At 39.9% G+C, this 14,403-nt stretch overlaps 1 long non-coding RNA gene across 3 annotated transcripts; it reads left to right on the forward strand.

Annotated features, from left to right (window-relative positions):
- The first annotated feature begins 427 nt into the window (after positions 1-427).
- LOC111896666 (uncharacterized) lies at positions 428-13,256 on the forward strand. Of its 3 annotated transcripts, XR_008231969.1 has the most exons (6): positions 428-879; positions 988-1,054; positions 1,429-1,483; positions 1,669-1,857; positions 2,589-2,852; positions 13,100-13,256. It is a non-coding gene; the product is annotated as an uncharacterized LOC111896666 (long non-coding RNA). The 3 variants fall into 3 exon arrangements; XR_008231970.1 differs by lacking the exons at positions 2,589-2,852; positions 13,100-13,256 and having other exon boundaries at positions 429-879; positions 1,178-1,483; positions 1,669-2,073; XR_002851996.3 differs by lacking the exons at positions 2,589-2,852; positions 13,100-13,256 and having other exon boundaries at positions 436-879; positions 1,669-2,073.
- The last annotated feature ends 1,147 nt before the right edge of the window (positions 13,257-14,403 follow it).

Genomic DNA, 14,403 nt, shown 5'->3' on the forward strand with positions numbered 1-14,403 from the left:
TTTTTCCCTGATAATCGTGTATAATAGAGGTGTGAAAAAAACGAAGCGGATAAAATGATGTTTTGTGCTCGAAATAATGAATAATAATAATAATAATAATAATAATAATGAATAATAATAATGATAATAATAATAATAATAATAATAATAATAATAATAATAATAATAATAATAATAATAATAATAAATAATGAATAATAATGATGAATAATAATAATAATAATAATAATAATAATAATAATAATAATAATAATAATAATAATAATAATGATAATAATGATAAAGGAATGCATGTTGGTATTCTATAAAAGCGATTAAAGAGACCTAGTCGTATGGATGTGACATTCCCAGCTTGTTGGTTAATACTTTGACATTATATCTAACTGATTCGAGTTCGAATCCGATATGCCCACATTTTTTGCGTTTTTTTAGCCTCCCAACTATTTCTAGGTTACCCGCTTCTTTTTCCCCAAAATATTTTGAGGTTTTATTTCCCTCTCGAATGTAGCCGCCTCCAATCTCCCACCTTTTCTTCTTCAACATTTTCGGCTTCAATCTCAACTGCAATCGACATCACCATCACCAGTTTAGCTTCCTCCACCAGTCGACCTTCCTGTCTCCTCGTCTGCACTCCAAAATTTCATTCTTGTTTCACCCAATTTTTCATTCCCGCTTTGTTTGCTATTCATTCCCGCTATGTCAAATTTTGTTCCCCCCATATACCTCAAACCATTTTTCATTTGAAAACGGAACCTATACTCCGAAGTATCTTCTCAACCCAAAACACAACGCACTGCTTCTCCCTAGATCTTCCGTCCTTCGTAGCTTGGCCCTGGATTCCTTCATCCGCTTCATGTTATTCATCACTACGACGCCTAGGTATGTCTACTTTGTTTCTTCTTGGTTTTTCAGATTTAAAGTGTAATTTGTTGATTATTGAATTATTTTAGCATTACGTTTAACCTAATTTGTGTTATTCGTTTGCAGTCGGTCAATTGGAAACAAGATGTTTCCTGATTAGTAAACTCAAGTTGTTTATGTGATTAATAAAAAGGTACACATTGTAAATCAAAACCTAGTTTGCCCAAAATTTGAAAGTTTAAACCTTTTTTTCCTTATTCAATTTTTTTGCTGCTTATAATTGTTTTACTGTTTGTTTGAAACTTTAATGATGTAGATTTTGGATTAGTTTACTTTTCTTGCCCATTATTGACACAAAACATTCATCCATAGCAGAGGATGTAACACTCAATTTTGAATTTATTTTGTAAGTGTTTGTTTTCCTTGCTATGCAGGTATCTTTGAAAGCCAAAATTTTTCCTTTATTCAAACCCATTTCATTAGTCAAAAGCTACCATATTCCTAATGGGCTAAGTTTATTTTTGGTTTCTCATCTGTTAATGTTATATGTAAAAATGTTGTATCCAGTGAACATTGGAGATGGAGCATGCACTATTTGGATTATGTCTATATAACAGAACAGGTAAACTATAATTCATTCGGATGATGTTGACTAGCAAGTATCATGTTTATACAATCTACTTATCAAAATCATCTTATGTTTAAGACATTCAAGTTGTTTGTGAAAGGTGGAGAATTATTGTCTTGTTTCATCTCTTATCAGTTTTTTAGACTACTTCCACTTATTGTAAATGGTTGCCCTTTCAGGTGAAGAAAATGAAGCTCTACAATAGGTGTAAACGTTTGTAATCGTGCACCTCAAACACGTTAAATGGATCTGGAAGTAGAAGGTGTAAAAGTTTGGCTGTAGAAGATGGTTACTGTTAGGAAATATGCTAATACCAAATCACTTAGATGCATGGAATTTTGCAGTAGTGCATTGGAGTGAAAGTGAAGGTATTTGTATATCATTTAGATGTTAATTCTTGTTTGTGATTAGTATAGTAGTTGACTTGTGTAATAGTTACTGGTTGGTTGCCATTCATGAAGCTTTTTGGTGTTGTAAATAGCAGCATATTTTTCAGTTTGACGAAATTTTTTATTTTGTTGTATAGATGATATTTATTCTAATATTTATTTTTGGAAAATGATGTTTTTTTAATGTGTTAAGCACTTAGTAATGTATTTTATATTTTGTAGTTTAATGTAATGAATTTTTATTTCATTTTGACCAAATTAATTGTTTTTTTTTATTTAAAAAATTATTATTTTTTTTTAAAAAATAAAAAGTAATTAGCTATGGATTACCTACAGAAAATCCGTAGCTATTTACTTACGTAGCAATTTGGTAGCTATTTGGATCCGAAGCTATTCTGTAGCTATTTAGTTCCGTAGCTATTTCGTAGTTATTCAATTTCATAGCTATTATGTAGGAAATCTGTAGCTATTTGTTTCCGTAGCTATTCCGTAGCTAATGTAGCTACGGAAAATTCAGTAGACATTCCATAGCGATTCCGTAGCTAAGCCGTAGCTATAATTTAGCCACGGGCCATTATGCTACAATCATTTTTTCGTAGCAATTCGGTAGCTATCTGCTTATAGCTACGGAATAGCTACGGATTGTGCTGTAGCTATTGTTACCAGTTTTCTAGTAGTGTAACATAACATGTAAGCTAAAAATTCCTCAGGTTTGCCCCGACATCGGATCGAAGCTCGGAACATGTAAACAAGCACATGCAAGAATCACGAAGACATCAAGCATACAAACATTCCTCGGGCTTTCCCCGGCATCGGACCAAAGTTCGGAAACATACAACCTACATCGGGAAAACAAAGACATCGGACCTAAGTCCAACATATGCTAACATACATAAACAGATCGACATTGGTGCCTTCGACCCGTTCCTACTGGAGGAAAACTCACCTCTCAAAGTTGGCTGCTAAACCTCTCGGTAAGGAATCTTTATCGGTTGTTCCCACGACTCCCCGACTATCATTAACAATAACACTTAGTCAAAATCCGATAATTCTTCTTAGGGTAAAATAACCATTTTACCCCCTGATCTAAATTGGACCATAAGCTAGCCTCAATTCCTTCTAATCTTTCCAAGCCCACTAATGGCCAAATTTTCTAAGTTGGGACCAACTCCACAAATGGGCCTCCCCTTAAGCCCAAACATGTCCTTGGTTCATTATCTGAGTTATGATGGCCCATTAAGGCCCAATAACTGCTAAGTCCAAAGATTGGCCCAAACGTCGCAAAGCCCAAAACCTGAGAGTACGTTGGGCGTACTCCTCTGTACGCTAAGTGTACTATTGCATGGCTTATACGCTACACGTACTCAATTGTACGCCCATCCTACTACCCTGTTAAGTTATAAACTTCAAAAGTGCTTATTTCATTAAGACCTTAAGCCCATATTACAGATCTAAGTCCCTTAGCATGTATTAACTCATAAATTCGATTACTTGGTGGCTTGCAACCCACCAAATGGACCCAAACTTGGAATATAGCAACTAACTTCCATGGAGATGGCTAGATCTCATGCATGGTCACAGAAGGACGTCAAAGATCGAAGCTTTACTGATATTGGGATGCATTTAACACTAAGGGTGGCAACCCTAAGCCTAGAAACGAAGTTGAACCATAAAAATCCATTCTTGGGACATATAGAGGTCCAAAACTCCATAAACAAAGATCTAAGTATTCATGATGCAAGATGGAAACTTTTCACCTCAAATGAGTGCCAAAAGGTGGTGTAATCTCAGATTCTTGAGCTCAAGATAATCAAGTTCTTCTTCTCTAACTCCTTTTTTCTCCTTCCAAGCTCCTAAACACCACCAAGGACTTCACAAAGACAAAAACACAAAAGGATGAAGAGTGAAAGGCTATCTAGGGTTGATGAAGTTGAGAAGCTGGTAAGGAGGCTAGGGTTTGACTCATAATGTTGTATTTATATGGCTTAAACCCTAAAAATTAGGGTTTGGACTCTGCTCACGGACACTGCGCGTACGTACATGCGCCCCTCGAATCCAATGCTCCTCTACGCCCTGTGTACACCAAGCTTACGCCCAACATACGTCTTCTAGGCAACCCAACTACACGGCCCACTTAATAATGGTCCACTCAATAATCCATCTATTAAATTCTTAGCCCAAGAATTAATTAATGAAATATTAAATGATTATTATCTCAAGTGACGGATGTTACAATTCTCCCCCACTTGAATCAAACTTCGTCCTCGAAGTCCGCTGCATCCGGAAATAACACCAGGTAGTGCTCCCTCATCTCCTCATCGGGGTCCAGGTCCACTCTGAGCCCTTGTGGTGCCGCCACTGCACCTTTACCAGCTTTACCCTCTTGTTCCTCAACTCCTTCATCTTCATGTCGAGAATAGCTATCGGTATCTCAATGTAGTTCATGCTTTCATCAACCTGTATATCCTCTAAAGGCACAACCGCTGAGTCATCTACTAAGCGCTTCCGCAGCTGAGAGACATGGAAGGTGTTGTGGATCTGGATGAGCTCTACTGGAAGATCCAAACGGTAAGCAACCCGGCCCAACCCAGCCAAAACCATGAACAAACAGATGTATCTGGGCCCCAGCTTGCCCAGCTTCCTGAACCAGATGACATCTTTCCATGGTGACACCTTCAAGAGGACCATGTTGCCCACCTGAAACTCCATGTCTGAATGACGCTTGTCGGCATAGCTTTTCTGTCGAATCTGAGCAGTCTGGAGCCTGCTCCGGACCTGCTGGATCCTCTCAGTGGTCTTGAGTACTACCTCAGTACTCCCCATGATCCTTTGTCGGACCTTGCCCCAACAGATTGGGGTCCTACACTTTCTCCCGTACAACATCTCAAAGGGAGGTCGATCTATGCTAGTGTGGTAGCTGTTGTTATATGAAAATTCCACTAGCGAAAGATACGTATCCTAACTGCCACTGAAATCCAATACACATGCGCGTAGCTTGTCCTTGAGAGTCTGAATCGTCCTCTCTCTCTCTCTCTCTCTGTCTCTCTCTGCCTCTCCGTCTGTGGATGGAAAGCGGTGCTGAAGTGGAGACGAGTACCCACCTCGTCGTGAAACCGCTTCTAAAATCTGGAAGTAAAACGAAAGTCTCGGTCTGACACAACCAAAAGTAGCACTCCATGACGTGCCACCACCTCTCGTACATAGATCTTGGATAGCTTCTAAGCCAAGATACTCTCCTGGATTTGGATGAAATGAGCACTCTTGGTCAAATGATCCACAACGACCCAAATCGAATCCATTCCATGTGCAGTGCTGGGAAGCTTGGTGATGAAATCCGTCATGATGTCTTCCCATTTCCACACAGGAATATCCAACGACTGCATCTTGCCATGAGGTCGCCGATTCTTGGCCTTGACCTTCCTGCAAGTCAAGCATCAGTCTACATACTATGTTATGTACCACTTCATGCAGGGCTACCAGTAATCAGGGTGAAGATCCCAATACATCTTTGTTCCCCCGGGAAGGATGGAGAACCTTGACATGTGGGCCTCATCGATCAGAACCTGTCGTACTCCACCCTAGTACGGAACCCAGACCCTCTCATGCAGGGTCAACAACCCATAAGTATCATAATCAAATGAGGCCACCTGGCCCACGATTCACTCGTACTTCCGGCGCTCTTCCTTCAGGCCCTCAACTTGCGTCTCTCTAATCTACTCCAACAATGGACAAATCATTGTCATCCTCAGACATATGTCTCAAATCGGACCCGCCGCTGCCTTGCGGCTCAGAGCATCGACCACCATAATGGCCTTTGCCGGGTGGTAAAGGATCTAACAGTCCTTCACCACATCTAACCATCGACGTTGCATCATGTTTAGATTCGGTTGATCCATGAGGTACCTCAAACTCTTATGGTACGTGTAATGGTACAACGAACCCCATAGAGGTAATGCGCCAAATCTTGAGGGTGAAAACCACAGCCCTCGGCTCTAAATCATGCTTCGGATACTTCACCTCATGAGGCTTCAACTGCCTCGAAGCGTAAGCTATCACGTGACCGCGCTGCATCAATACCCCACCCATGCCTGTGATCGAAGCGTCACAATAAACCATGAATTTGTCGACAACCTCTGGCAAAGTCACAATCGGTGCCTCACATAACCGTTGTCTGAGAGTCGCGAAGGCTGCTTGCTACTCAGACCCAACGAAATGTCACCAAATTCTTGGTCAGTTGGGTCAAAGGAACAACGATCTTGGAGAAATCATGGATGAATCTCCAGTAATAACCTGCTAGAACAAGAAAACTCCGAATCTCAGTTGGAGACCTCGGGACCTCCTACTGCATCACGACCTGTATCTTGTCCGGATCGACCAAAATAACATTCTGGTTGACAAGGTGCCCCATAAACTGCACCTTCCACAAATAGAACTCACACTTGGAGAACTTTGCAAAAAGTCTCTCCCTCCTTAGTGTCTCCATCACCTCCCTCAGGTGCTCCTCATGCTGTTCTTGAGTCTTGGAAGAAACCACGATGTCATCAATGAAGACTATCACAGACCGGTCAAGCATCGGACTGCACACGTGGTTCATGAGATCAATGAACGCGGCTGGAGAATCCGTGAGCCCAAACGGCATCACCACGAACTCATAGTGACCTTGGTGAGTACGAAAGGCAGTCTTCGGCACATCGTCGTCCTTGACTCACATTTAGTGGTAACCCGATCGCAGATCAATCTTGGAGAACCAAGATGCACCCTGTAGCTGGTCAAACAAATCATCGATCCTCGGGAGGGGATAACGGTTCTTCACCATTACCTTATTTAGCTCCTGATAGTCTATGCACATCCGTTGTGACTCATCTTTCTTCTTCACAAACAGGATCGGGGCTTCCCATAGCGAATCACTCGGCCTGATAAATCCGTTATCTAACAGCTCTTGCAGTTGTGTAGACAACTCTTGCATCTCGAGAGGAGCCAACCAATATGGTGCCTTGGCTATCGGAGCCGCACCAGGGACTAGGTCAATCCTAAACTCAACATGTCTCTCCGGAGTTATCCCAGGAAAATCCTCCGGGAATGCGTCTGGGTACTCTCGCATGATCAGTACATTGTCCACTGTCGCCTTACCCTTATCCCGGGTATCCATAACATATGCGACATAACCCACGCAACCCTGCTGAAGGTAGCGCCTCGCTCTCGCTGCTGAACATAGAGTCGGTCCACCCTATGACCACTCTCCCTGAATCACTAGCCCTCCCCCACTAGGAGTCCAAACTCTCAATAGATGCTGCTCGCAATCGATCACTACCCCATTGGGGCTCAACCGTTCCATACCAACTATAACCTTCTTCCCTCGTAGGGGAATGGGGACTAGATCCACTGAAAACTGCTCATCAAACAATTGCAATGTACATCCTCGGTGAACCCTCACAACCCGAACGATCCTATCATCTTCTATCTCTACATCAAGTAGCCAATCCAGCTCCCCTGGAGCCCATACGAATTGCTTGCTGAGCGCGAGCAACACAAAAGATTGGGTTGCCCCCGAATCAAACAATACCAAAGTAGATATACCATTCACAGGAACGATCCTATAATAAAACTCATAAACATAAGCAATAATCAATATAAGCAAAGAGATAAGGAGAAGATACATACCTGTCACCACGTCGGGAGATGCACGTGCCTCCTCTCCTGTCAACCGAAAGGCTTGCTCCTCGACACAGGTGCCTTTGCCTGGCCCTGATGGCCGTCTGTAATCCTTAACGTAGCAGGAGTGGGTGTTGCCACCTCTCCTGCAGCTGCTAAACTCGGGCACTAGGATCGGTTGTGTCCCCTTTGATTGCACTGAAAGCAAATCAGATCTAATACTGTAGTGGTGGTGGTAATAGCTGTACAATCTCTGCTCACATGACCGTTTCAGCTGCAATTAAAGCAGCCTAAACTCTCTGCCTTGCATGTCCTCTCGTGCAACTTGCCGCATTTACGACAACGGTTGCGGCCCTGCTGGCTTCTAGATCTATGATCCGATAGCTTGGGCTTATTGCCTGCACTCCCGACTGAACCCCCTCGGTTTTCCTCTTCTTCTCCATCTCCAAAACCAAATCTCTCTCTCTCTCTCTCTCTCTCTCGCCCTAGAAATCATATCCTCTAGCGTCTTGTAGCTGGATCGGCTCACAAACTGGCGGATATCACTTTGCAACATCTCATAATATCGGGCCTTTTTCATCTCCTCGTCTTCCACATACTGCGGAACGAGAAGAGCCCTCTCGCTGAACGTGGTGGTGATCTCGGTCACCGTCTCAGTCGTCTGCTAGAGATGCTGTAACTCCCTAGCAAGTTGCTGCACCTCAATCACAGGTGCAAACTCGGCCATGAACCTGGTTAAATATTCAATCCAGGTCATCACATCTAAACCTCACTCATCTCCAATTGCACGTCCGACCTTCTCCCACCAGTCACCTGCTCTGTCCTTCAAAAGACAGGAAGCAAGTTGGACCTTGTCCCCCTCGGGACACCGGCTCGTATAGAAAGCGTTGGCGACATCAGCCAACCATATGCCGCTAGCAATGGGGTCTCGAACCCCATGGTATTCTAGAGCTCCACAAGCTCGGAACTCCCTGAACGTCAGCGTGCGCAACCCCATCATGGCCACCACCTCGGTGCAGAATGCACTCTATCTGTCATCCAAAAGCTCTAGGATACCCTCCTTGATCACACCGAAGATCACAGGATTATGGTCTAAAATATTGTGCGTGACCTTAGAAGAAATGAACTTTCTTATCTGCTCGTCAAGCTGCCCGGCTCCAGAGCCTGAGCTTGATCCCTCACCGGAACCTGAACTGCCGACCGGCCTTGTGTGTAGCGTCACCATACTGAATACACACCATAATAAACATCAATATACATATCATAACTCGAGGGATCTCATATACTAAAAGGTTGCTGGGTTCATCTCAGCCTTCCTTGATTCGAGTACGGATCCTATGCTTTCAGTAGTACGGGCCTATACTACCTTCCACATCTATCTGTACTTTCCCTAAGAACTGCCTTGACTCCACCAAGTCCCTTCTACTACTACTGTTGTTCTCACGCTAATCTCATCCTAGGCTTCCCCTAGGGTAATCACCAACCCACTCTTCGCCGTCAGCTGCATTAGAAGTCCCTGCTATCTCCCCTAACTAGCTCGCGAATACCATTACATATTACTAAGACTAGATAATTCTTCGAATAAGAGGTCCTACCTTACAATGGCTAGACTAAAACAAGAACTGCAAAATAGAGCTAAACCTAACCTTCTGAAATTATTTAGTCCTTGCAATATGTAACTTAACATATTAGTTTACTTGTTAGTTAAAGATAACTAGAACTCCTAAAAGCACAAAGCAAGCAGCATTCGAGCATTGAGTAAGCATAATCAAGCATGTCCTAATCAGGCCATCATATCACTAACTAATCTATACTAGCATGCAATTCATAAAATTGATACACATATAACAGGAACATAAGGCATCCTTCCTAGATCCTTAACCCTAATCTAGCATGCCGTTCTCATAAACATATCATAGCATAAACTTGTATGAGTAATTTGGCAGTACTTACTTGAGCTCGGCTAATTGCATGCACCATACTATGACAACCCGATTTTTTTTTGCTTTGAAAACTTAGTCAATCAACTCAACTGAGTGTCAGACTCATTGGTAATGAGTACTAGCATTGTTGAAGGTCATTCTAAGGAGATTGAGCCTAGTACACTTATGGAATAAGTGTTAGGAAGTACCTTCTAGAGATACTGTTGAACTAATCTAGCCTTAACCTCATCAAGAAGAGTTCACAGCCTCAAGCACTTGAGTTTACAACCGTAAACTCAAGGAGGGTCGTAAACTCCCCTATATAGGCTCTTATTTTTCAACTTTCATTCATTATCTCATTCAAACCTCAAGAACACTCCATTTCTCTCTCAACTATCATCCCGATCTTCATTCTAGATCTTCAAAAGTTGTAAGTATTCTTCCTTGATTTGTTGATACATCTCTTAATCTAGCATCCTCTCATGATTTCATCCATGAAAATCATGTTTTCATAGATCTTCAAGTTTCACCAAGAACACACACTAGTGTTCTTGGCCAAAATCAACCATTTCAAGCCTCGATATCATAAGCAGTGTTATAAAACTCACCGAGATGACCGATTACTCCTCCAAGTACTCGCTACTCCCCCCTTGCCGAGGCGAGTTACATAATCCCGAGTACTCCCCGATCGGCCCCTTACGAACTGAGTAGTGTTGTGAAATTCGGTCAACTCGGTGATTAATAAGTATAATATACTTAATGATTTATTATTTAACACACACACACATGTGATTATTACTACATATATATCTTAAATTTTCAGTAATTATTCACGAAGTGAGACAATTATGTGTTTTTCCTTTTTTGTGTATTCACATTTATACAATTTTGTTATATATTTCAATTAACTTATGATTTTATCTTATGATTTTGACATATATAATTTCCCAAAAAATATTTCTACACAAATTTCCAAATCCGAGTACTCCCCGAGTACTCTCGAGTACTCGCTACTCGGTAGTTGGCCGAACAGGTACCGAGTAACGAGTTCTACAACCTTGATCATAAGTACCCTTCCTTACACATCATATCTAGTAGGAGGCCTTGAATTACAACCTTGAAACATGCCTTTTCCCTTGAAGATCATGAGTTTACGGCCCAAGATCTTCATAGACCGTAAACTCCATGTTTTGGCATATTTGGGCCTTAAAATCTTCCAGACAAGCAACCCTTTGACCTAGAACCATTCCTTGATGTGTATAGGACCTTAAACAACACCCATTTCATGATGTCCATGAGTTTACGGCCGTAAGCTCCTTTCTTGGCCGTAAACTCATCAAAAACATCCATTGGTTTGGTGTTTTTCATCCTTGTGTAGAGCAAAAGTCCCTCAAGCTTCCCTAGCCTTCAAACAAACACTTATGCATGTTTGACCATGAGTATACAGCTGTAAAATCCATTTGGTCGTAAACCCATGGTACTAAACTCTTGTTAGTTCCATTCCACACCCCTTACTCCAATCACATGTGATTCCAACACTTGGTCAAAGTGTTTCCTAGTCCCGGAAGGTGTTTCCTTTCATATAGTTGCTTATAAACACTATATTCATGCCAATATATGTTATTTAGGAATTGTTAAGTCTCGGGACTTCATTCGTGGAACTTCTCATCCTTACACACATATTCTCTTGAATCCTCCACATCAGGTGAGTTCATACCCCGTAATGAATCTTTTAACTATTTTAAATGCTTTTAATAGGGGAATACAAGTTGAACACAATGATAATTGTGTAAAATGTTTGTTATATGCATCTTTCAAAAGATTGCTTATGTCCTTTATAAGTGATCAAAACATATCAAAAACTCTTTTTAAGTTATGCTGCATTATAGTTTAACAAAACTCCGTTTTTAAAGTACAAGCATAACTTAGTAGTTAAATGAGTCTTTTCAATAACAAGTTCAAGTAAAACATTAGTAAAATTTAATAGGTATAGTTTAGGAAGATACTATTCTGTACTCCTAGTACAATGAAGCATACAAAGAGTCAGTTCATACACGAGTCAGAACATACTATATGAGAAACAGAACATACTATATGAGAAACAGAACATACTATACGAGGAACAAAACAAAAATACTAAGTTGCTATAGCATGGAACAATTACATGATATAATTATACCAATGATCATTAAATTGGGTATACATGATCATATAACTTTAATGTGGATGTACACAATGCAACCGCCGATTTACCAAGTCGCGTTTGGTTCTCAGAATCTTTTTGACAGGGAGAGCGTTTAATATGGGATCTAGCCATCACATTATACCTTAATAACCAATTTAACGAAATCAGTACAGCAATAGTACTATTTATAATACTACAATACTTACATTTTCTCATTTCTTTCATAAAGTGTCGGTACCACTTGAAAGTCAAATACAAACTATTTTCGAGTTAAGATAGTTATAAACTAGGGAAAACTTACATTTTTACAAACATACATAACATTAAATGCCTTGGTAGAAGGCTACATTTAGTAAAGAGGGGACCATAATGCTAACCTTATGATTCCTTAATGTATACATCAAAGGATATATATATATATATATATATATATATATATATATATATATATATATATATATAGATCCGACAGATAATAGGATGTGTGCTCTCCGCTTCACATCCTGTTCCTTGTTTGGTTGTAGGCTTGGAACGGATTCACCCAGTCTATCATCTATTCGATTATATATATATATATATATATATATATATATATATATATATATGTTACGTATACATTAAGTCATCATAAGGGTACCATGTATGGGTCAAGTCATAGGACACAAAGTCAATGCACAACTTTCTAGTTCAAATTAGAACTTCTAGTATTCAAATTAGAACTTCCCAGTAAAGGGTTTAATCCATTTTATTAAACCAGTATAAACTTAAAGGACCTTAGGTGATTAAATCTATAATACCTTAGTTTATACATCATGGTTATATATCATTAATACCCAATAGGTAGTTGGATGTGTGCTTTCTGCCTTACTTCCTGTTCCTTGTTTGGTTGTGGGCTTAGGGCAGATTCACTCAATTAACTATCTATTCGTGATTAGATTATATATAGCCAGTATAAATTAAGTGATTATAGAAGTAATCATTGTGGTCACCATTTTATAATAAGAAATAAAGGTTTTCTTAAAGATTCTTTTCATTAAATATAAAGGAACTATTACAATTAACTCCATGAGAAACAAATGAATACGCCAGGGTTATATACAACAATGATCTAACAAACAATAAGATGTGTGCGATCCGCCTTACTTCCTGTTCCTTGTTTGGTTGTGGGCTTAGGGCAGATGCGCACAATCGATTGCTTGCTTACTCTGAGTTTTATATAACTTGTATCCACTTAGTACTCATAGAAAGGATTGTAGAGCCATTTTTCCTTATATTTCATTAAAGTAGGAAATATAAGATTTTCTAGAGGAACAAGCGAACTTTTCTAAACAGAACTTACAACTTACTACATTTTTCAACTACATTTTACAACAACTTTCGACCACATACTTACATCACTAACATCTTATGAACTCACCAGCTTATTTGTTGATCAACTCTTTCAAATTACTTGTATTCTCAGGTAACTAGTAGACAGGTACTCGCTCTGGGAAATCAGAAGATGAAGCAGTATAACTTCAAGTCTTGTTTTGTTAATTGCATATGTATTTTATGTTTTGTGAACACACAAATTGTAAACACTTTCTTTTTAATGAAATGGTTGTTCATTACTTTGCTTACTATGATGCATGTCTTGTGATACTAAACATGACGTCCTCCACCCCCGAACGTTTCTGCCACTCCAGTTTTGGGGTGTGACACATACCCTTTTCTCTTTTCAAAATTCTTTTTATAAAAATGATTTTTTTGAAAAATTTCATACCAAGTCCTCAGTTTGAGTTCAGACACACCCGAGAGTGTGCCCGAATCCGTCAAACCAAGGCTCTAATACCAACTTGAAACATCCCAAAAATACAGTAAAAAATTTCGTTTTTAATAATTAAGAAAGCCATAGTCATCGAACATCATAGAAAAATCATAAGTAGTGTATCAAAAAATATCATAACATCTGTCAAAACATATATCAAGGTATAACATCCCAGGCTAAACAAATGGTGTGTGCACTGCAATCATCCCAAGCTCTTCCCCTTGCTACCGGAAGTACCTAAAACCAAATGTAAGGATGTAAATTTTTAAAACAATTTTTTTTTTTTAATTTTTCAAACAACATAATTATCATTTAAACATTCTCAAATGTCATGTTCAACCATTGTCATCAAATAAAACATATCCCAAGATCAAAAATAAAATCCTCGGTCTGTGTGTACGGATCATGGCGGCATCTTCCCGCGATCGTCACTCGTACCTGAAACACATAACACATAACACTGTAAGCATCAAAGCTTAGTGAGTTCCCCAAAATACCACATAAAACACATATTAGCCACTCGAGGCTATAACTCTGTATAACCCTCTGGTCAAAGTGTCTCAGTGGGACCCTCCAGTCCCATAACTCTGTGGACCCTCTGGCCCTAACTCTATGGACCTTCCAGTCCTAACTCTATAAACTCTGAATCACACATAGCACATAATCACATAGATATCACATCATATAATAGCATACAACATACTCTGTCTCATACTCTAATTATCACTCTAGGTACAGTATAATGAGAAGACTCACCTCGGGTAACTCGGTTAATCTCGAACTCGGAAATACGGATCTAACCTCCACCTAATCACATAAAATAATTACTCTAATCAATATGACTCTCAAAGGCTAGGCTATTCCCTCTCTAACTTCTCTAAGGAGGGTAAAAGACCATTTTACCCCTCTAATGGCTCAAAAGTCCAAACATTGACTAGACCCTAAAAGTCAACGAAAGT

The sequence above is a fragment of the Lactuca sativa genome, chromosome 4, assembly GCF_002870075.4.
Source record: "Lactuca sativa cultivar Salinas chromosome 4, Lsat_Salinas_v11, whole genome shotgun sequence".
NCBI lineage: Eukaryota > Viridiplantae > Streptophyta > Magnoliopsida > Asterales > Asteraceae > Lactuca > Lactuca sativa.